This window comes from Adiantum capillus-veneris, chromosome 29, assembly GCF_014529385.1.
Source record: "Adiantum capillus-veneris isolate H3 chromosome 29, ASM1452938v2, whole genome shotgun sequence".
Classification (NCBI taxonomy): Eukaryota; Viridiplantae; Streptophyta; class Polypodiopsida; order Polypodiales; family Pteridaceae; genus Adiantum; species Adiantum capillus-veneris.
In genome coordinates this window covers 105,050,909-105,073,955 of record NC_140959.1, presented here as the reverse complement: position 1 = coordinate 105,073,955, position 23,047 = coordinate 105,050,909, and positions in this window count along the sequence as shown.

Sequence of the window (23,047 nt, the reverse complement as noted above, 5' to 3'; positions counted from 1 at the left end):
TATTAAAGACCTCCAAAAGTTAGTGTTAAAAAGTCCTTTGACCTTAGGAAAGATAGGGCTGACCTTGAGGTGAAAATCCTACCTAAGCATGAGGTGCCTGTCGTGCTTGCTAACTAAGGTGCTTAAGGTGTTTGTGAGAACCTTGCCCAAGCTTGAGGTGCTTCTCATGCTTATATGACTAAGGTTCTTGAAGTGTTCAATTCAAACATGATCTATCAAGAGACATAAACGATTTTCATGCTTAAGTGACTAAGGTACTTGAAGTGTTCAATTCAAACATGATATCTTAAGAAGCATAAAAGACACATGTCAAGATCCTCCCCATTTGGCCCTTATGATGAGCTTGAATCCTATTGGATAGGCTTTAAGAGGTCCAATGAGAATTTAGATGCATAAAATTAAATAATTAAGTTCTTTCTCTCAAAGAGGAAAAAGAGGATACGTGTCCAAATGATATAATTAAATAATAAAAGAGAGAGAGAGAGAGAGAGAGAGAGGTGGACCAAGCATGAGAGGGGGTATAATCTCCCACACACACACTCTCTTTCTCATTGTTTGAAGTGCAAAGTGCAAGAGCTCCATCTCCTTCTCCAAGCTTGTTGAGAAGTTGAGAGCGTACACCAACACTCTTGACTATGGAATAAAAATCCAAACAAGAGCCATGCTTCAATGCTTAAGCTTGCCATCTTCTTCATCTTCATTACTATGCTATTATGATATGCTAAGCAAGAAGAGTGATGATAAGTGAGGAACTATTTCTTTCTCCTATGAATGATTCTTCTTCTTCTTCCCTACCGTCATTCCCCGCTAGCTCTCTCCACCTTCGAAGGTGTTTGAGGCCTTCAAACTGAGGCTTGAGATAGTTAATGCTTTTTGTAAAGTTTATGTTATACTCGTGATGCATGAAGCTTTTCATCTTCATTGCATCACCTAGGTCACAAGGAACACAAAGATTGTATTGTACTAAGTTTCTTTTGATGGGAGAATCTATAATACAAACGCCTTTTGGAGGGAGGACCGGTTCAAAGTAAATCCGGTCATCAACTATTGTCATGTTCTCTAATACTCTCTCTTGCAAAAGTATTGTTCATGCCAAGTTAATTAATTACTATGTTTATATTTCTACCATCAATTAAGTTCACCCTCTATGTTCTCAAAGTAATCTCACAAAAATGCTCACTCTAATTCTTTTAATTCCGCTATTCTCAAACTTCATAGGCCATTTCCATTACAGACAAGGATAGTTATCTACAGGCAAGAGGGGGTGGCCAAAAATAGCGACATGGTCAGAGAACCTACAACAACTCATCTAAGACATAAGGTGATGAGGCGTCAGTAACACAAGCACAGCTAGGGTTTGGAGGGATCTCTATTCTTAAAGCGACTATAGACTTCCCAATCTAGGCTATATGTCCATCATCTTGGCCTTTTTAGTTGTGAGTGACTCCTTATTCCATTTGACCCAATAGAAAAAGAGAGGGACTCTTGCCGGTCCTCCGTCTTAACTAAGGCTTGAAGAAACCTAGGTTTAGGCTTGAAAGTTCTAAGTTTGCACCTCCAATTAGAACTCTAGGATTGAAAAATAACCTTAACTAAAGTATTTTAATGTTTTTGTAAGCCAAGATCTATAATTTCAATAAAAAAGTAGTAGTAAATATGTTGTTTTCCGTGGAAATTTTCCAAAATTTATTAAAATACCTCTATTCTTATCTGCATGGGGATTTTCTAAGTTTTAGAGACAAACATTTTAAACCCTAGTACTACCTAGCATCTATACTAACATAATATGGCGGAAGTGGGAGCCCTTCACACATGTCGACATTTGCGAGATGAAGGCTACATTCCAAACATAAGGCAAGCTTCAGTGTACGCGTTGTCAGGAGTCTTTTGGAGCAAAAAATTCCGCATATGTACATACACATGCATGGTGCATCAAATAAAGGATTGCCCATTTTCCAGAGCCAGGTGGTTACGTGGGGCCCACATGTGTACAGGTAGGACAGGGTGTATCTACTGCATCGTTTTTCACTATTACCAGTACTAGTGTGTTTTTTCTACAATAATGAGGAGTTGGTAGCGCGTAAAACTTCTCAAGGAAGCTAAGGGCGGGCCGATGACATGAGGTAAGCAGGTGCATCAGATGGCATCTAGTGGCGTCAGGAGGGTGAATGGGGTCAATATTTACACGTGGAGAAGTACGGACGCAACGTGGATGTTTTCTTGTGATAATTATGCAGAAAGTTCATCATGAGGACCACTTTTTGGGGCCACTTCACGTGGTGGCGGGACGCATTATTGAAAAAAGCTGAGTGCCAGGTGTGCGTATGGATGCACCAGGGTGACAAGTATGCACTGCGGGGTCAGTTTTTGGCCTGTTCAGGGTCTGTTTGAGGTCAACTAAAAGGACAAGGGTGCCCAAGTAATAAAGCTATGTGTGGGAACTGAAAAACAGAGAGAAGACCAGAAAAAACCTGGAGAAGAGAGGAGGAACAACCGCAGGTGTGTTTTTTGGGGGTTTTGGAGCCTATTTTGGCCGAAATCTGCTCATCCGAGGTCGGATTTGAGCGCTTTGACATTGTAGGCTGGGTTTTTGGGCTGTTCCGGACGCGATGGAGCTGTCCATTTTGCCCAATTCCTCACTCTTTTTCTGCTGTTTTTGCTGTGTAAGTTTCTCCTATGAACGAAGCTTCTATCCCAGTTTGTGATTGTATCTGGCACATTTTACCCATATTGTGTAAGCTATTTGCCCCATTGGTGTTGGCCCAAGCTCTATTGTATCTAAATCTCAAAAATTCTCCTCTTTTGAGCTGAGTTTTTTGGGGGTGTGTGTGTGTGTGTGTGTGTCTCTCTGTGTGGAGTGAGCAAACGGGTAGTCTCTCTCATCTCACTCCATCAGTGTGTTCCCTGTCTCGGCCAGGTGGGTTGTATAAGCCAAGTGGTGCCCCATAGTGTGTGTGTGTGTATCTTTCCAAGAGTGTGTGTCGGGTTGTTATAGAGGCGTTCTTTGTGTTTTCGTCCCGCTCACATTCTTTTGGCGCCCCCACGGAGGATCTTCTTCGAGTACCTTCTGCTTCGAGCTTAAAGCTTCGAGATTCAGGATTACAGGTGAGAGATTACAGGATACAGGTTACAGGTTACATGTTACATGAACAGGTACAGGTACAAGTACAGGTGATTCACACAGGTACTGGTAGCTGGAGTACAGTGATATACTGTCAAGTGGAAGTCACTTGCAGTTTCTGAGTGTATGCATCATGGGGCGTCTGTTTGAGCACATGGTCTTGTATTGTATGCTACTTGTGGATACTGCCTTTGTACGCCTTTGTGGAGCCATACTTGGTTTTATTTGGCAGTCCCAGCCATTTCTGAGACTTGGTCTGGAAGATAGTCATTTCTGAGACTTGACTATACGAGGTTTGCATAAGCTTTCGTGTGAGGGTCGATAGCGTGAGGTTTTATTGAGCTGGGGGATTCTCAAATGTGGAGATCCTTTCGGTGATATAGGTAGCTGGAGCACCCTTTCGTGACCTCGCCATAGGGTATATACTAGTGATTCCTAATTGATGCTCGAGTTCTATTGTGGGCAGTTTATGCATATATATACAGTCTATGTTTTGGGTTCACACTGCTCTACTTCTGGGGAAACTCTGCCAAAATTGTTCCAAGATATGATGGCTGGTTTTTTGGTCTTTTGAGCCATTTATGGTGTTATGTTGCTGAAATTTTGGAAAAATCAGAGGATAAGTCAGGTGTGCCTTCTTGGGAGTTTCATGGTTGGCTTTAATGGATAATCACGACGGACCTCAGTTCACTCCTTTTCATTTAACTCAGAGAATCCATATAAATGTTCATGTGTCCAGGAAGATTTTTTTCCAGCAGTGCATAGACTTTATGTTCGGGCCAAGAAGATTAAGAGAGATCCTAGAATGTCCTTTGCCTGTTGTAATTCCAATGATCAACTATGAAAACTCATTTGATGTGCATGTGTTTGTCCTTATATAAAGTTGAGTTCCATTGAAGTTTCTGGGGATTGGGTAGTCAAAAGTTTTGGGTTCTTGCACGTGTGTTCGAAGGGGTTCTCAAAGCATCGTAACTTGGGTAGCCATGGCTTTCTCTTATCCGGAGTTTCATGGAAGAAGTGATGAAGATGTGGAAGACTTTTTGGAAAAGATGGAGGTCGCCTGCATTAGCAACCAGATTCAAGACCCTGCACAGATGTTACTTCTTCTCCAGATCTGTTTGAAGAGTGATGCACGAGTCTGGTCCAAAGCATTTGAAGAGGAGTTGTGTGTGGCTGATCCACCTGTAATATTGAGTTGGGACAATCTAAGGCATGGATTAGAAGAGGAATTTCTGAAGGTAGAAGATCCTGACAAAGTGTGGCAAGAAGTACAGGGTTTAGTGCAAAAGGAAGGTGAGTCAGTAGATGCGTACATACGAAAGTTTTCATTGGCATGGGAGCGGATGTGCAAGGCCTTAGCACCACAAGTACCCCCGCCTGACATGATGAAGAAGGACAAGTTCTTGGGTGGTCTTTGGGAGAATATAGGTTGGAGAGTAGAGCTAAAGAAGCCTAGGACATATGAAGATGCATTGGAGGTGGCAAGGAACAAAGAGTGGAAGCTGAGGAAAATGAGTCAGTTAGGGGTGGAGTCTTCACCCAAGAGGCCTGAGTTTCAGCCTATGGATTCTTTACAAGGTCGCATGCCAGGGGTTCATCATGAACTAGTGGTTTCTATTACTCCTCAAGTTATGCCAGCAGTGGTCACTACAGCTGTGCAAGATGATGGGCTAAGGCAAGACATGAGGCAAGTGGTAGATTTGATGAAGAATCTCAGCCTAAACATGCTAGGGCAAGTGGGAAACAATCGAGGTCGAGGGAGGTATGAAAATCAGCCAGCAGGTGAAGAAAGACCTAAGAATGGTGGTGGACAAAGCAATGGTAGGTTCTGGAGGCAGACTCCCACATGTTATAATTGTGGAGAGTTGGGACACATCAGCCCACAATGTGATAAGCCACCAAGGATGGGGGGATCGAGACATGTATCCATTGCCAAGACAGGTGCTAACTAGGTCCAATGATTATGGAATCGAAATTAAGGCAGATGAAGGAACCAGTGGATTAACCCAGGAGGAAAAGGGAAAGACAAAAGTGTTAAGTGTGGTTACCTTGGAGAAGGCATCAAAGCTAGAGGATACATTAGTGATGCCTATTGGGAAGAGTACTACAAAGGAAAAGGAAGGAAGAAGTGCCCCAGGTCCTAGTAAGAAGAAGGGAAAGAGTCATGAAGGTGAGGATGTCAAGGCCAAGAGGAAAAGGAGGGCTCGTCGCAAGTTTCATGTTTCAGATTTTCACTAGGGGATGGGCAATTAAGCTATGACTTGAAGGAGGATCTTACAATCAGGAAAGCCGATGTTACTTTTGGGCAGCTTATAGAGATGGTGCCTAAGCTAAAGCGACAATGGAAGAGGATGGTTAACCCAATGGAGAAAGAGCCAGAGAGGGGTTCAGTGAAGGTGTTGGCAATGGATGAGCTACTAGACATTTGTCCAATAGTAGATGTGTGGCACAAAAGGAAAAATTTGGGCCAAGGTTATGTGGATGGCGGAGCCCAAATATGTGTGATAACACACTCATGCGTTGAGAAGATGGGTCTTACAGTGTCTGGAGTGTCAGGCTTCTGGATTAGATTGACAAACCACCAAAAAGTAAAATGTTTGGGTGTTGTAAAGAGCTTAGAAGTGGAGGCCTATGATGCAAAGGCAGTGGTTGATTTTCATGTGATGCCAGCAGGGTTGGGAGCATATCCTATTTTACTGGGCAGACCATGGTTACGTGCAGTAGGGGTTGTTCAGGATTGGAGACGTGGTACTATTAGCCTCTATGGAAAGACAGGCGCCAAGAAGCTATACAATATGGACACAAGAAAACGATTAGAAGAGCTTTATGAAGATGAAGATGAGTCTAGTGATGAAGACTATTCTACAGTGACTGATGAGGATAGTGATAGTACTACCAGCAGTGATGAGGATGCTGATGTTGCACTTCTTTTTATGGATACAGGAATCCAGGAGTCTGGTGTAGTCGCATTTGCAAATGAGGTTGAAGATGAAAGTGAAGGGCCTTATGAAGTAATTGAAGGGCTGATGCAAACCAAGGTTGAGTTGTCAAAGAAGTAGGAATTGATGACACAAATGATCAGTGGAGACCTCTCAGCTATGGAGAAGGAGATATATTTGCAAATGCTGGCTAGTTTTCCTGATTTGTTCATTACTTCATTTGAAGAGAATAGAGGGTTCAAGGGTGAAGAGATGCATATAGAGCTGAAAGAAGGTGCTAAGCCAGTGCGGCAAAGGTTAAGAAGGATGGGTCAAGAGAAAATGGCAGCCTTGCGGGAAGAGGTGGACAAGTTATTGAAGGCAGGGTTCATAGTCCCTGTGGAGACCACGGAATGGGTGAGTCCAGTGGTAGTTAGTCCAAAGAAGGATGGAAAGTGGAGGATTTGTGTCGATTTTAAGCCTTTAAACGCAGCCACTAAGAAGAACCCATATCCTCTTCCATTCATCGATCAGATCTTGGATTCAGTGGCAGGTTATGAGAGGTACAGTGTGTGTGATGGTTTTTCAGACTATTTTCAACTAAAGATTGCTCTTAAAGACCGCACAAAGACAACTTTTATTACGCCATGGGGCTGTTTTTTCTACACAGTATTGCCGTTTGGGTTGTCAAATCGACCTTCCTTCTATCAAGAGAGAGCAAATTGGGTGTTGGAACCATTCATTGGCAATTGTGTTAAAGCTTTTATGGATGACTTCTGTGTCTACAGCAGTAGGGTTGAGCATCATGAAAAGTTGCAGATGGTATTGGCTCGATATGATGAATGTGGAGGACAACTAAATCCAAAAAAATGTCATCTAGCACAGCCAAGGGTGAAGTTATTGGGCCATATGGTGTCAGAAAATGGCATTGAGGCTGATCCAGATAAGGTTAAGTCTATCACTCTTCTTCCATCACCTACGAGTACAAAGCAATTGGCAACCTTTATACACAAGGTGAAGTATATGGCGCGGTTTATTCCATTGTCTTCACAGCTCCTTTATCCATTACAACAAGTGGCAAAGCATGACCCATTGCAATGGGATGACAAGTGTGAAGAAGTGTTTCAAGAGGTGAAAGAGGTGTTAGGGGGGTTGTCAGCCATGCAGGCTCCGGATTGGGAGAAGGTGTTTTATGTAAATCCATCAGTAGGGGATGATGCCATTGGAGCCATGTTATTGCAAAAGGGGAAGGGCAGCCATTATATGAGGCCAGTGTATTGCGCAAGCCGAGTGAAGTTGGTAGCAGAGAGAAAATTCTCGGAAGTAGAGCTAGTGATGGCCAGTGTAATATTTGCTTGTCGACGATTTCGTCATTACTTGCTACCACGACCATTTGTTTTCTTGACAAGTTATGCCTTTTTGCCACAGTTAATTAATGGCACTAACATGTCAAATGTGGTCAAGAAATGGGTAATAGAGCTGCAGGAGTTTGAGTTCTCTTTTTTAGTGGAAGATAGTACAAGGGCTACCCTAGCTGATTTGTTGACTTACAAGGAGAATCCCCTTCTTGTTAAGGAAGAGGTGGTGAGAAAGGTAGTTGAAGAAGTGCCACAGATCAGCAATGCACATGTTTTGTTCTTTGATGGCTCACACAGAAAGAGCCATGATGCGGCTTCAGGGGGTATAGCACTTTATGATCCAGAGGGGAAGCTAGTATGCAAGAGAGGGTTCAAATTGGATGCTCATAGCAACAATGAGGCTGAATATGCTACTTTGGAAGCCGGATTACACATTTTTTTGAAGCATGGGATTAGAAGGTTGAGCATAAAAGGTGATGCCTTGTTAGTTGTGAAGCAAGTGCTAGGTGTGTGGAAAAGCAAGAACACTTCATTGAAGGAAATGTGTTTCAGAATTAAAGGTCTGTTAAAAAAGTTTGAAGCATGGAGCATCATACATATTGAACGTGCTCTAAATGGAGAGGCACATGAAGCAGCTCAGGGCATGATTGGAGAGCTATTTGTGTTGAGGACCAACTTACCTCTTTATCATGGTCGGGAAAGTTTGGCTCAAGAAGAAGAGTTTTTGCTAACAGGAATCATTCCAAAGGAGATTCAGAAGTCTAAGAAGTATGGTTTTGTGCGTAGAGCATACAAGTACAAATTGATTGGTGATGTCTTGTACATGAAAGGGGCTGATCTCGTGTTGAGACGTGTACCTTGGCGGAGGAGCTTTATAGAGTGTTGGAAGAGCATGAAGGTGCATGTATTTTGCTCTAAAGACCTTGCATAAGTTAGGCAAGAGATGTATGGGCCTAGTCTGCACAAGGATGTTCACCATTGGTGTAGGTCTTTCAATAGGTGTCAAGCGCATTTGGGAAGTAAGAGTGTTTGAACCCAGAGCTACGAAAAACCATTGCATAAGATCTTGCAAGAGGATATGTATGGCCTAGTCTGCACAAGGATGTTCACCATTGTGTAGGTCTTTCAATAGGTGTCAAGCATTTGGGAAGAGAGTGTTGAACCCAGAGCTACGAAAAAAAAACCATTATGGCGTTTGATGTTTGAAAAGTGGGGATTGATGCAATAGGTCCGTTACCTATCACAAGCAGGGGCAAAAGCTATATTTTGACTGCAGTGGACTATCTCTCTAGATGCAGAGGCTATAGCAGTAAAGCAGATCACTGCAAATGATGTGGGAAAAATTTGTGTACGATGAAATATACCGTACTTCGGTGAAGACAGGTACAGGGTTTACTCCATTTCATTTGGTGTATGGAAAGGAAGCACTATTGCCTATGGAAGTAGAGTTGCCTGCAGTAAAGATACTAGAGAAATTGGCTGGGCCGCCTAGTGATGCATTCAAAGAGAGGCTCTTACAGTTACAAGAGGTTCAGTTGGATAGGATGAGCGCATTGGAGCATTATAGGCAGATGCAGGATAAGGCTTTGGAAAAGATAAATGAAAAGGTCAAAAGTAAGGGAATCAAGAAGCATGACTTGGTTCTGCAATATAACAGTAAGCTGGACAACACCTTCCAAAAGAAGTTTCAAGTTAAATGGGAAGGCCCTTTTAAGGTGGTGGAGTGTTTTCCGAATGGTACTTATCAGTTGGCTAACCTAGATGGGGTTCTACATAAGTCAAGGGTAAATGGATTGTGTCTGAAATTGTATCATGCCAGGTTAATGATAGTGGATCACGATGAGCTGTCTAAAGAGCAAGTAATGTTGGTGAGGAATGAGGAGGCTTGTGATGCGGAGAGTCTCATATCTCTTTTTGCTGCTGCTGATCATGAATGATCTACTAGGCTAGGGGATGGGCAAATTATGTCAGGAGTTTTTTGGAGCAAAGGATTGCGCATATGTACATACACATGCATGGTGCATCAAATAAAGGATTGCCCATTTTCCAGAGCCAGGTGGTTACGTGGGGCCCACATGTGTACACGTAGGACAGGGTGTATCTACTGCATCGTTTTTCACTATTACCAGTACCAGTGTGTTTTTTCTACAATAATGAAGAGTTGGTAACGCGTAAAACTTCTCGAGGAAGCTAACGGCAGGCTGACGACATGAGGTAAGCAGGTGCATCAGATGGCATCTAGTGGCGTCAGGAGGGTGAATGGGGTCAATATTTACACGTGGAGAAGTACGGACACAACGTGGATGTTTTCTTGTGATAATTATGCAGAAAGGTCATCATGAGGACCACTTTTTGGGGCCACTTCACGTGGTGGCGGGACGCATTATTGAAAAAAGCTGAGTGCTAGGTGTGCGTATGGATGCAGCAGGGTGACAAGTATGCACTGCGGGGTCAGTTTTTGGCCTGTTCAGGGTCCGTTTGAGGTCAACTAAAAGGCCAAGGGTGCCCAAGTAATAAAGCTATGTGTGGGAACTGAAAAAACAGAGAGAAGACCAGAAAAAACGTGGAGAAGAGAGGAGGAACAGCCGCAGGTGTGTTTTTTGGGGTTTTTGGAGTCTGTTTTGGCCGAAATCTGCTCATCCGAGGTCGGATTTGAGCGCTTTGACATTGTAGACTGGGGTTTTGGGCCGTTCCGGACGCGATGGCGCGGTCCATTTTGCCAAATTCATCACTCTTTTTTTTTTGTTTTTACTGTGTAAGTTTCTCCTATGAACGAAGCTTCTGTTCCAGTTTGTGATTGTATCTGGCACATTTTACCCATATTGTGTAAGCTATTTGCCCCATTGGTGTTGGCCCAATCTCTATTGTATCTAAATCTCAGAAATTCTCCTCTTTTGAGCTGAGTTTTTTGGGTGTGTGTGTGTGTGTGTCTCTCTGTGTGGAGTGGGCAAACGGGTAGTCTCTCTCATCTCACTCCATCAGTGTGTTCCCTGTCTCGGCCAGGTAGGTTGTATAAGCCGAGTGGTGCCCCATAGTGTGTGTGTGTATCTTTTCAACTGTGTGTGTCGGGTTGTTATAGAGGCGTTCTCTCTGTTTTCGTCCTGCTCACAACGTTAAAGAGGGAGAGAAAGAAAGAAAGAGGCCGCCGAAGGCAGCAACCCATACTAATGGCTTTTGATGGCACAAAGGATGTGCATTTGTGGAGCATGATGCACAAGCATTCATTCGAATAGGTTGGGAGTCCACCTCCCATTCCGCACTCTAAAAGAAATGCCACTAACATTTCTTTTAAACTATACCCTTTTTATTATCTAACCTCATCGTATGTCCGCAATAAAATTGAGAAAGTCCTTCATGCCATTTCGCCACTACAGACGATGAGAGGTAACAGTGGACTTGGTTGGGGTTGTCCTTAGCTTTACGACGATGCTGTGCCTTGGCAAACAGTCCAGCTAGGAAAGGATAGTATATTTGTGGCTTATATTCTCTTCCCCATGACCCTAGTCATTTGATGGCATGAGAGCCATGTATTTATCTAATAATTATCTTGCATATGTTATATAGCTCAAATACTCACTGGCAAGGCTAATTGAGAAGGCTCATGTGGATCGGTAACATAAAAAATTCAGGGCAATCGAGATTACGGTTGACTTTTTATGACACACTTGACGAGTTCCGACCAAATGTGATGTTTCTAAGGGGAAGAAGCAATGTTAGAAAAAAACGGGGGTCTAGTGTATTATAACCAGCTGAAATTATAAAATCCCGGTTAGATTTTGAGCTTGCCTTTAAGAAAACCGGTAAAATTTACACAATTTTTAGTGTAATTACCGGCAAAAGCTTCAAATTTTGACTTGAAAACCGGGAGAATTTCAAGGTTCCCCTTATTTTGATCGGTTAGGAAAAATGTATTTTTCTAGCCCTGGAAAGAAGCATCTCTTTTTGAAGGGAGAATCTATAATATAAACGCCTTTTGGAGGGGGACCCGACTCCAAGTAAATCCAGTCCTCAACTATTGTCATGTTCTTTAATACTCTCTCTTGCAAAAGTATTGTTCATGCCAAGTCAATTAAGTACTATGCTTATGTTGCTACCATCAATTAAGTTCACCCTCTATGTTATCGAAGTAATCTCACAAAAATGCTCACTCTAATTCTCTTGATTCCGCTATTCTTAAAGTTCATAGGCCATTTCCATTACAGACAAGGATAGTTATCTACAGGAAAAAGAGGGTGGCCAAAAAGAGCGATATCGTCAGAGAACCCTACAACAACTCATCTACAAGATAAGGTGATGAGACGTCAGTAACACAAGCACAGTTAGGGTTTGGAGGGATCTCTATTCTTAAAGCGACTGTAGACTTCCCAATCTAGGCTATATGTCCATCATCTTGGCCTTTTTAGTTGTGAGTGACTCCTTATTCCATTTGCCCAATAGAAAAAGAGAGGGACTCTTGCCGCCCCTCCGTCTTAACTAAGGCTTGAAGAAACCTAGGTTTAGACTTGAAAAGTTCTAAGTTTGCACCTCCAATTAGAAGCCAAGGATTGAAAAATAACCTTATCTAAAGTATTTTAATGTTTTTGTAAGCCAAGATCTATAATTTCAATAAAAAAGTAGTAGAAACTATATTGTTTTCCATGGAAATTTTCCAAAATTTATTAAAATACCTCTATTCTTATCTGCATGGGGTTTTTCTAAGTTTCAAAGACAAGCATTTCAAACCCTAGTACTACCCTAGCATCTATACTAACATAATATGGCGGAAGTGGGAGCCCTTTACACGTGTCGACGTTTGCGAGATGAAGGCTACATTCCAAAAATAAGGCAAGCTTGAGTGAGAAATAAAATTGAGAAAGTCCTTCATGCCATTTAGCCACTACAGAACAGTGGACTTGGTTGGGGTTGTCCTTAGCTTTACGACGATGCTGTGCCTTGGCATATAAACCTGAGGCCTCTCCTCGAAACTCATCGGATAAAAGTCTGTTGACGACCTGCTTCTTCCCTTTTCCTACTTCTGATGCTCGTTCTCTTTGAGATGTTGGCTCTAAAATAACCTCGAAACTCATCGGATAAAACTCTGTTGACGACCTGCTTCTTCCCTTTTCCTACATATGCAATATACTTGAAAGATATGCAACCATATGGCCGAGAGATCTGACGTACCATTTTGAAACTCGTAGAATTGTTGAAAACGCATCTGCAAATGCAATGAAAGATATGACACTTTAACCGACGTGGTTGATCTGTGGCAGCTTCAGTACTAGTGTCAGCACCAAAACATCGGTGTACACGTCATTATCACAGACAATATAAGCATCGGTATCACAGCTCGGTGACCAAAAGCTTTTGGGTGCCTAGCGTAGTGTATGAAGACATAAATACAGACCTACTGTTGTTGAGCTCTCATATTCTCACACATATTAATTAAAGCTATCTCCCAATGTACGCACTCAAGTGAAAATTCACAGAAGTAGGAAGAGTTATATTTCTCACATTCCATTGCTTGTTCACTATAGGTTCTTGTACATGGCGTGACTCGTACGCAAGCTTGGATGCCATCATACATAGGTCTGCAAAAATCTTGGAATTGTAATGAAACTTTCCTGTGTTTGGATGCAATCTTCAGCTGTGAGGAATACGGATAGATCAAGTCCATCCTTCGATCCAACCATCCTATAATGGAATAGTACGCCGATGGATCTTTTTCCCTTGGAAAGAAAGTAATGCCTTCAATCAAGAATAAGATACTGCAAGTTATTTGGCATGTAGAAAAAACTGAAAGCTAGATGTTTTACTCGAGCACGAGAGATTAATTTGGAATGGACAAAGGATTAAGTATATGGGAAATCACAAATCATGATTACTTATGAGTTGAGATAGCTGACTAGCTGTATAATTTGGATACAAAGCAGAGGAAATTACCTCTACAAAGTCTTTCTGCATTATATTTATCCCTTTGAATGAGTAGTATTAATAATGCCTAATGTTGGTTGATCTAATTCTTAATAAACTAATGATGCCTAGTGTGGATTAGTTTATTTGTAATGAGGCTTAATGTGGATAAATGCATTTGATACGATGCCTAATTATGAGTGCCTAATGTAGATTACTGCATTTGTAGTGATGCCTAATGTGGATTAATGCATCTGTAATGATGCTTAATGTGGATTAGTGCTTTATTAATGATACCTTATCTGGATTAATGCATTTGCAAGCTTCTTGATTACCTTTTAGATTGAGAGTAATAAGCTTTGAGAAAAGACCAATGACTCCATCGTTGGCATGGTAGAAGTTGAGGAACCATTCAAGGAAGATGCCGGCCAATGCGAGTGGCAGCTTCACAGCAAGGAGAAGGACAAGAATGATGTGGCAAGCACTCACCTGCCATATTGGGGCCTTGTCATACTTGGATTTATGCTCCATCTTGGGATGAGTATGATAGGCCAAAGCTGGATCAGAGAGCAAGGGCGACAAGCGCAGAGGCGGAATGAGACATGTGAGAGCAGGCCATAAGAGATTGCCCCAACTCTCATACTTCACTATTCTGTACTTCACATCAATGTGCTGCTCATCTGTGCGGCACTGCTCTTCTGCGATATTCGTCCCGTTCATGATAATTGAAACTCTTGGACTTATCAGTAATTAGACGCTGCTAATCCCACAATTTAATGGCTAAACAACAGATACGATCACCCGAGAATTACTAGCTACCTGGCTGAAATTAATAGCTGATCGCTAGCCAATTGAGAATTAATTAAAAGAGGCGATCAAATAAATAATCAGATGTATAGTTAACAATGTACAGAGCCCACCAGGACTTGCCTAATCACTAATTACGTTTTCGTAATCTCTGCTTAATCAGAACTAATGGCTCTTGATGATGACGACCCAATTTTGTTCATTGTCAATATTAGTTATACCATCCCTCATGAGTCATGACGACTGGCGCCGCCGCCACCATCTTGCGATGTCAAAATATTTATTTGTTGATTTCATGACTCATGAGGGATGGTATAACTCTTTTACATTTTTTAGGAAATATATTTTCATAAAAGTATTGGTTTCACTCGGTAAAGAATTGAGAGCACTTTCACACACACATTAAGTGTCATGTCAATAATCTTGTTGTTTTGTGGATGCTATCCAGTCATTCTTACACTAATACTAGTACGGCCGGCCGTCGTCAGCGGCCTCTCTCTCGCCCCCTCTCTCCCTCTTTCGCGTGCAGAGGGGTTTTTTTTTAGTTTTGGACTTTAGCCTTCAAGTCGCAGATTATGACACGTGTAAAGGGATCCCCCTTCCGCCATATTATGTTAGTAGATTGAGGCCCCTTGTTGTTGGGGAGAATTTCATGCTATGGCAACTAAGTGGCGGATGTAATATCTTTCCTTTGTAGAAGGCTCACTCGGTGGGTTTGGAAGAGAATTTCAAGGTTCCCCTTATTTTGATTGGTTAGGAAAAATGTATTTTCCTAGCCTCGGAAAGAAGTATCTCTTTTTGAAGGGTGGCTCACATTCAACCCAACAAGACACCCCAATAATTTGAGTAAAATGCTACTTCATAGAAAGTTCATTGAAACGTGGTTTGAATACCGTGAGCCCAGACACAATTGAATTTGTGTGAATGTGAGCCCAGACGCAATTGAACACGTGTGAATGTGAGCCCAGACTATACTTTACTTGCAATCAAAAAGATCCTCCTTTCCACTTTGTGGGTCCTCGTAAATCAAAAATTCACATTTCCTTTTCATTTGTATCTTTTAGAACGATAGTGTTGTTGACATGCTTTTTTTTTTTTAGCAATACTCACAAACAGTGAGTGAGATTATATTAACACCCAAAAGGAATTACAAACAAAGCCTCGGTCAAACAGATCCGGGCCATCAATCGAGACAAAGCAAATATTAGTTCGTTAGGTCTCCCCAATCTCAAAACTCCAGATATTACTGAAGAAACAATATCTGACAATTTGAGTATAGATTAGAAGTGAAACTGTTTCCCACCAAGGCACAGATCCTTCTTGAAAAACCCAATCTTCCACGTTCTTTGTATCCATTCGCACACCTTCCCTCCCACGCCTTTAATAGCCGGGCATTCATGAAAAGGTGGGCGAGGTCTTCGCTATCCAATCTACACCTTGACCATCTATCGGACCCGATACTAGGTGTCTGAATCTCGGCAAAGCACCTTCCATAGAAATACCTTCATAAAATGAAGCCATTGTGGATTCCAAACCTTCTTCGTGACCTCAATCCATGGAGATTCCGACCATTGTTTCTTCCATTTTTTGTTCAAAGGGGCAAACCAATCATCCTCATGCATTAACGCTTGTAGATGCCCTTGGTATGAAGTTTAAAGAATTGGCTACTCATGAGCCATTTCCAATTTTTCCTCTCAAAATTAGATTCCCAGATCGGCATAAGAAAATTGTCCATGCCTTCTATAGCTTTGTTGACAAGTAGCTGTTGAGAATCCTTTATTGTTTATCCTTCTTGCAATTTCTCCCCAGTAAGGGTTCAGAATTTCACCAGCAGCTTTAGACAGGCAATGGGACTAGTGCCAGATGAAGTTATGGAAGTATGTGGTCAATTCCTCCCATTCCAGTACCCATGTTGCTCTATTGCACTTTTGCACCAGCTCTCCCGTGATGCCACCCATCTCAAGCTAGACCACCTCGGGGCTAATAGTTTGTCATGCAACTCGATCCCTTCCCAGTGACCAGTGACCACCTTCAAAGCAAAGTTTTGCCTTGTCTATCATATCCTTGGTCGTGATTGCCCAAGACTGGTCTTGTTTTGCGATTGAGACCACAAACTTGGCACCTAGGGCCTCAACATGAACAGCACGGTTGAGAATTTCGAGGCCACCTTGGACCACCGATCAAGCAATAACTTCCCACTTGGCCCGTTGCCATGGTGATGAGGCTTTAGTATTGTTCCTCCATAAGAATCTTTTAATAGTTTTCAAAAACTCCTTCCACTTACATTTGGCTATTTGAGGAGCGGGCTGGTGTATGGAAGCATAAATGAATTGATCACTTTGACCTGACTCCGGAAGGGAAGCAATACATACTCCCACCTTCTCATTTTTCTATGGATCTTCTCCAGGACCCATTGGAACGCTTTCTTATGTATAACGTTCACCCATAAGGGGGCGCCCAGATGTCGTTCTTCGTGAGGGAGATCAGTCTAGAATTCTCAATATTGCACTTTGACCCCAAAGCCATAGAAAATGACTGCACAATCTCTTGCGCCTGCCTAAGTACCTGAGGGCAGGCTTTCAAGAAGAGGAGGGAGTCCTTTGCCAACGTCTTCGCCAGGAGCTAGTCGTTGCCGAGCAAAGTTAAACCTTGAATTTCACCCCGCGTAGCAACAACTATTGCATTAATTATTACAGGATGCGACCTAATGGCAAAGAGAAGAGGGTCCAGGGGGCATCCTTGCTTGATAGATCTCTCGGCTTCAAGCCTTTTAAAACACTTTCTTTTCCCTGCAAAACTCACAATATGTGAGTGGATTGTGTTAAAAATAAAAAATTACATAGTAATCCATGCTCGACAGGAGCCATGGCATCAACATCACCCCGAGATACAACAAGATCAAAAGAGGAGAACTAGCCAGAACACTGCAGGCAAACCCCGACCAAGTAAATAGTTGATGGATCATAGCAAGAAACATGTACCATAAAGCCGATCGAAAGGGTGAGGCCCATTGTCCCCATCATCGAAAGACGCCTCCCAAGGTCCCACCACGTTGGCGGCGTCGCTGCCACAGACCACCCGCATGTTCGGAGAAACCCTCCAACAAGAGCCAAATAAGAATAGAATCATACTTGCCGAGATCACAACCAAAATATGAAGACCAATCGGAGGAAAGATTGGGCTGCCACCACTACCACGGGCCTAGTGCCACCACCCATGCCAATGCCCATAGAATCTCCCCCGAGAACAAACCCCAAAAACCAAATCGGAAGCCAAGCCTTCACTCGAGGAATCAATTGCAAACAAACACACAATTTCATGCCATTTAGGGGGCCAAGCCCCTTCTGAAGACTCCACATGCACCCACCAGGGAAACCAAAGCCTGCTACAAGACCAAATCGGTCGCATGAGGAAAATCAGGCCGACCAAAGAGCTAACCCAAGCCTCTACCAACAAGCCGAGGCCTTTCCCTGCAACATAGAGAGAAAATGGAATTGACTATACTCTAGCGACAAAGCCAAATGGGACAAGACACTATAAAACCAACTCAAGTAGGTTGGGCGAGCTTTCAAAAGATCTTAAATGCATAAGTGAGGGGTGAGTTTATAAAATGAAAAGACCCATGGAAGTGGAAAGTCAAAAGAATTTTTGTGTGCATGATGAAAAAGAGAGAGCTGTAGAGTCCACATTGATACATTTGTGTTTTTCTTTGTTTATTTTCCCTTTAGGGTTTTGTTCTATTTAAAGTGTCCTTGTACTATGTAAGTAGTGTATATATTTACTTTGAAGCCATTAAGTAGTCCATAAAGGTAGACTATTTACAAGGAAGCCTCTAACCCACAACATCGACTAAATACAAACGAGCTAGAGATGGTTCCATTATAAATGACCCACTCACATAGGACAATTGTGTTCATCCACGCCAATAGCATAAACCTTACAAAGCCAAAACGGAGACGAGTATGAGACAGACAACAATCTCAACGGACAAAGGAGGAGGAAGATAGCTACTGCTCCCAAAGCTAGTGGGCAACTCCAACATGTTCGTAGCTTGTCTACCATCCCCACAAAGTAGCCCAAGGTCCTTTGCATCAGCACAATGAACCAGTAGTGACATCCATCTACACAACAAAATGTCTAGTAAAGATGGAAACCTCCAAGGAGTATCTCGGTATCATATTGACAAAGCGAGAGGGGCGCCCTCCATTGTGTCCAAAAAATGAGGACTTGGCAAAGAGGAAGCCCAAGGGTGTACGGTCGGGGCAATCGGGATCCCACACCGAGGGCTAGCGACTCATCACCCACCACGCCTGGAAGACCTACCACTGAAGATCTCAATTGCTCTCGCACATCTCTCCTTCTATGAGCCCCCCTATTTGTGAGGGAGAGGGTGAGCTAACATGCGAGATGTAGAGCAACCCAGAAACCCTGAAGCCCCCTCTTCTCTCAATCAAAGGGTGTTTACAGAATGCCCTTGTGGCTGTTGAACGAGCCGATAACGTGGAAGGTGCAACCATAACGTAAAGAGCCAAAATGATGTTAGAATATGATGCAAGAGCAAGACCATAGACCATAAGCGCACCTCCGAGAGGGGAGTGCTACGCGCGCGAGAGAGAGAGAGAGAGAGAGAGAGAGAGAGAGAGAGAGAAAGAGAGAGAAAGAGAGAAAGAGAGACAAGACCCTAGGTGCAATCATCCCCCCGTGCAAGAGTGAGATGTCTTCCTCCTGCGCGTATTTTGTATTTATAGGTGAGCTCAACAGCTCAAAATAGGTTCATACATTCCACTTTGGGAATAGCCATGGCTATTAACAGAAAACTATCCTTTTATTTGACAAGAGGACTATCTAACTAGAAGTAGACTGCTACTATGCCTGAATGTAACATCTACATGCGTTGAGTGCCAAAATGTCCTCGTGTTGGGTCCAGACTGTCACTCTCATTCATCTGCTGCACAGAAATCAATAAACATTAGTCTTTGCAATAACCATCCCATAACATACCTCGGGGTTGAAAAAGCAACTGCCCTCAGTTGCTAATAACATAAGCGAAGCAGAGGTGGGTGATCAGTCCACATGCAAAGTAGTGTTGCCTAAACCGGCGAATCTGCACTACAGTGGTGTTTCCTAAACCGGTGTATCTACACCCAAATGAAAAAAAACATGGTGCTGCCTAAACCGGCGAATCTGCACTGTAGTGGTGTTGCCTAAACCGGCGAATCTACACCCAAATGATAAACAAACATGGTGTTGCCTAAACCGGTGAATCTGCACTGTAGTGGTGTTGCCTAAACCGGTGAACCTACACCCAAATGATTAAAAAAACATGGTGCTGTCTAAACCGGCGAATATGCACTGTAGTGGTGTTGCCTAAACTGGCGAATCTACACCCAAATGATTTTAAGCATTGTGCTGCCTAAACCGGCGAATCTGTATTCTTTAAAGAGAGAGTGACTGGTGGTAATCATGTATTAAATGTGAGTAATGAGAAGTTAAAATTGATTCCTGTAACCACTGGCATTCTTCAAGAGAGTGATTCCTGTACTTAACGAAATAAGGATGATACACAGTACCAGTACGAGTGGTGGTAAAATCATGATCAATAATACTTTCAGGCACCAAAATTTCATCATCATCTTCAATGAGAGGTGGACTATCAACAACAGGTGGTGTGCCTTTAAATTTCCTTAACAAACTGACATGAAACGAGTTATGAATTCTCCAATAAGGTGGAATACTTAAACAAAAAGCACTATCATTAATTTTATTAAGTATCCTGAATGGACCATAAAAACGAGGTGCGAGTTTCACGTTAGGATGTTTCTCAATACTCTTAAGCCGTCGTTTTTGAATTCTTAACCATACTAGATCATTTTCTTGAAAGTCAACTGCCTTACTTTTCTTGTTAGCTTGAGTTGTGTATCGCTGCTGGGCTCTATGGATAGCATGAGTCACATCTTCTAAAATCTTAGTGTGGTCACGAATGAGGGAGTCTGCGGCAGGAACATCACTACCAATAGCCATAATTGGAGTGGGAAGTTTCCTACCATAGACAATTTCAAAAGGATCCTTCTGAGTGGCCGAGTGTGGTGTATTGTTATAAGCAAATTGAAGCAAAGGAAGGTGGTCATCCCAATTTGTTGTGTTATCTATTGTGTATGACCTGAGTAAGTCTAAAATGGTGCTATTGGTTGCTTCAGTCTGGCCATTGCTTTCGGGATGAAAAGCAGAAGTGAAGTCCATCTGTGAGCCTAAATCTTTGACAAGGGCAACCCAAAAATGATTGCAAAATCGGCCATCTCTGTCAGAGATAATGAATTTGGGAAAGCCGTGATGTGGGAAAATTGTTTTTAGGAAAAGTTTTGCCGCCTGAGGGGCAGAGAGAGTCTTTTTGCAAGGTATAAAATACGCTTGCTTACTAAAACGGTCTACTATAGTCCAGATCATGTCATTGTTAGAGAATGTAGTAGGCAAACCAGTGATGAAATTCATGGAGATTTGCTCCCCAGGACCAGAGGGAATGGGGAGAGGCATCAAAAGACCATGAGACTTACCATGATGATGCTTAATACGTTGACAAATAAGACATTCAGAAACAAAATTAGTAATGTCAAATTTCATGTTAGGCCAAAAGAAATGTTCATTGCAAGCAGCAATAGTAGATTGAATGCCACGATGACCCATGTAAGTAGGAGCATGCATTTCATGTATTGCGAGTTATCTAAAAGGTGCAGTAATGCATAACTTCTTTTTGAAGAACATGAAGCCATTAGCAAATGAATAATCACTGATAGGGAAATAATTATTTTCAATCATAGCATGCCAAGCACGAGAAAAGTCCATATCATCAGCATAAGAATCAATCATGGAATCAAAGGACGTGACTTCAACAACGGAAAATTTTTTAAGAAAGACTTCTTTGATGTTATCAAAAGTGTATGAGCGAGTGCTAGGAGCTTGGTCATCATCAGGCCTACGACTTAAAGCGTCAGCAACAACATTAGCCTTGCCTGGTTGATATTGATCATAGGATGAAAATTTTGGATGAACCCTGCCCATTTAATGTGACGATCAGAAATTGTAGATTGAGAGAGAAGGTGTTTTATTGCCTGTTGGTCGGTTTTGATCAAGACTTCAGAACCCATAAGATAGTGTTTCCATATGTCAAGGGCGTGCACTACGGCAAGAAGCTCCTTATCATACGTACTGTAGTTTATTTCATAGGGTTTTAGTTCACGACTTTCAAAGGCCAAGGGGTGGTCATTTTGCATGAGGACAGCACCTATTCCTGAACCACTAGCATCAGTTCACGACTTTCAAAGGCCAAGGGGTGGTCATTTTGCATGAGGACAGCACCTATTCCTGAACCACTAGCATCAGTAACTACAACAAAAAATGGTTGAGCAAAGTCAGGCAGCTGTAGTACAGGTGCGTGTGTGAGTAAAAATTTTAGAGCATCAAAAGCTTGCTGTTGGGTCTCACCCCAACAGAAAGTAACTTTCTTACGAAGCAGAGATGTGAGAGGAGAGAAATCTTAGAGTAGTTTTTCACAAACTTACGGTAGAAACCTGAAAGACCTAGAAAAGAGCGAACTTCGGGCATGTTTTTGGGTGTGGGCCAATTTGCTATTGTTTCAATCTTTTTAGGGTCAACCCGTATACCATCAGCTGAAACTATATGCCCTAAGTACTCAATTTCAGTTTGGAAAAACACACTTTTATCTGGATTAGCATACAGATCATGATCACGCAGTAATTCAAAAACAGTATTTAAATGCGCTTTATGCTCTTCTTCAGAATGACTAAAAACAAGAATATCATCATCAAAGAAGACGGTGACAAAATGTTGATAGTCTAAAAAGACTTTATTCATTAAACGTGCGTAGTTCAAGCTGCTGCTCGAGCGTAGGTGGTGGAGGAGGTGACTCCATGCCAGGCTCGAGAGTTTTTGAGTCGTCGTTATTACTCATCGTAATTGGCACACCTCGGATAGTTCGCCTCGAAGGGAAACAAGAACAGAGCGCCAAAATTCTGCTGCGCACGCTCTGTGTTTTGTTTTTTGTTTTTTGTGTGTAGAGAAAACTCAAGATTGCATGCTAAAAACAGTCGTGGCCACTTTTTTTTGTTGAGAGAAGGAGAGAACACAGAAGTAGAACCCCAAAGTGTGTAGAATACACACATGAGATGATGTATATATAGAGGGGACCTGGGTGCCATATATAGAGAAGCCATATATTGAGTAGCTTCACATATAAGCTCAACACCCCTGCTCAAATAAGGGTCCCTAACTGTGGATGAAAAAACCCTTGGGGGATCAAGGGAAAAACCCACAGCTCTATATACACCCACCGTTATATTATAAAAATCATTGAATATACAAATGTTGACGAGGAGCTACATCACTCCTTTTACAATGAATGTTTTATGAGGAGTTACATTACTCCTATCCTATCAATACAATAATGAATACAAAGGTTCAATAAAGAGGTGTAAAAGCTATCGATTAGCTTGTAATCAAAAGTGTCTCCGTGAATCTGCTGTGTAGCTTGTCATCAATATCGCATCACCAAACATGTCTTCATGTTGTCATCAATATGGCATCACCAAACATATCTTCATAAATCTTTTATTGTCACCAAGTTTGTCTTCATAAAATCAATTCTTTGATCAATCCTACATAGATCATAGACTCCAAAAAAAAAAAACATGTCATGAAAATTATTAGCATCGTTAATGAAATAATTACGTTCACAATGCCATAAGAGATGGTTCGCGACGCCACTCTTTTGACGACATATATACGCACGACAACATATGGTACATAAAGTATAAACGTAAAAGTACAAAATGTGTGATTACGTGATACAAATGATATGTGTATATACTACATAAAACAACATTTATCAATGTAGTGATCAATGAATACCATCAAAGTATTAACAAAATATCATCATT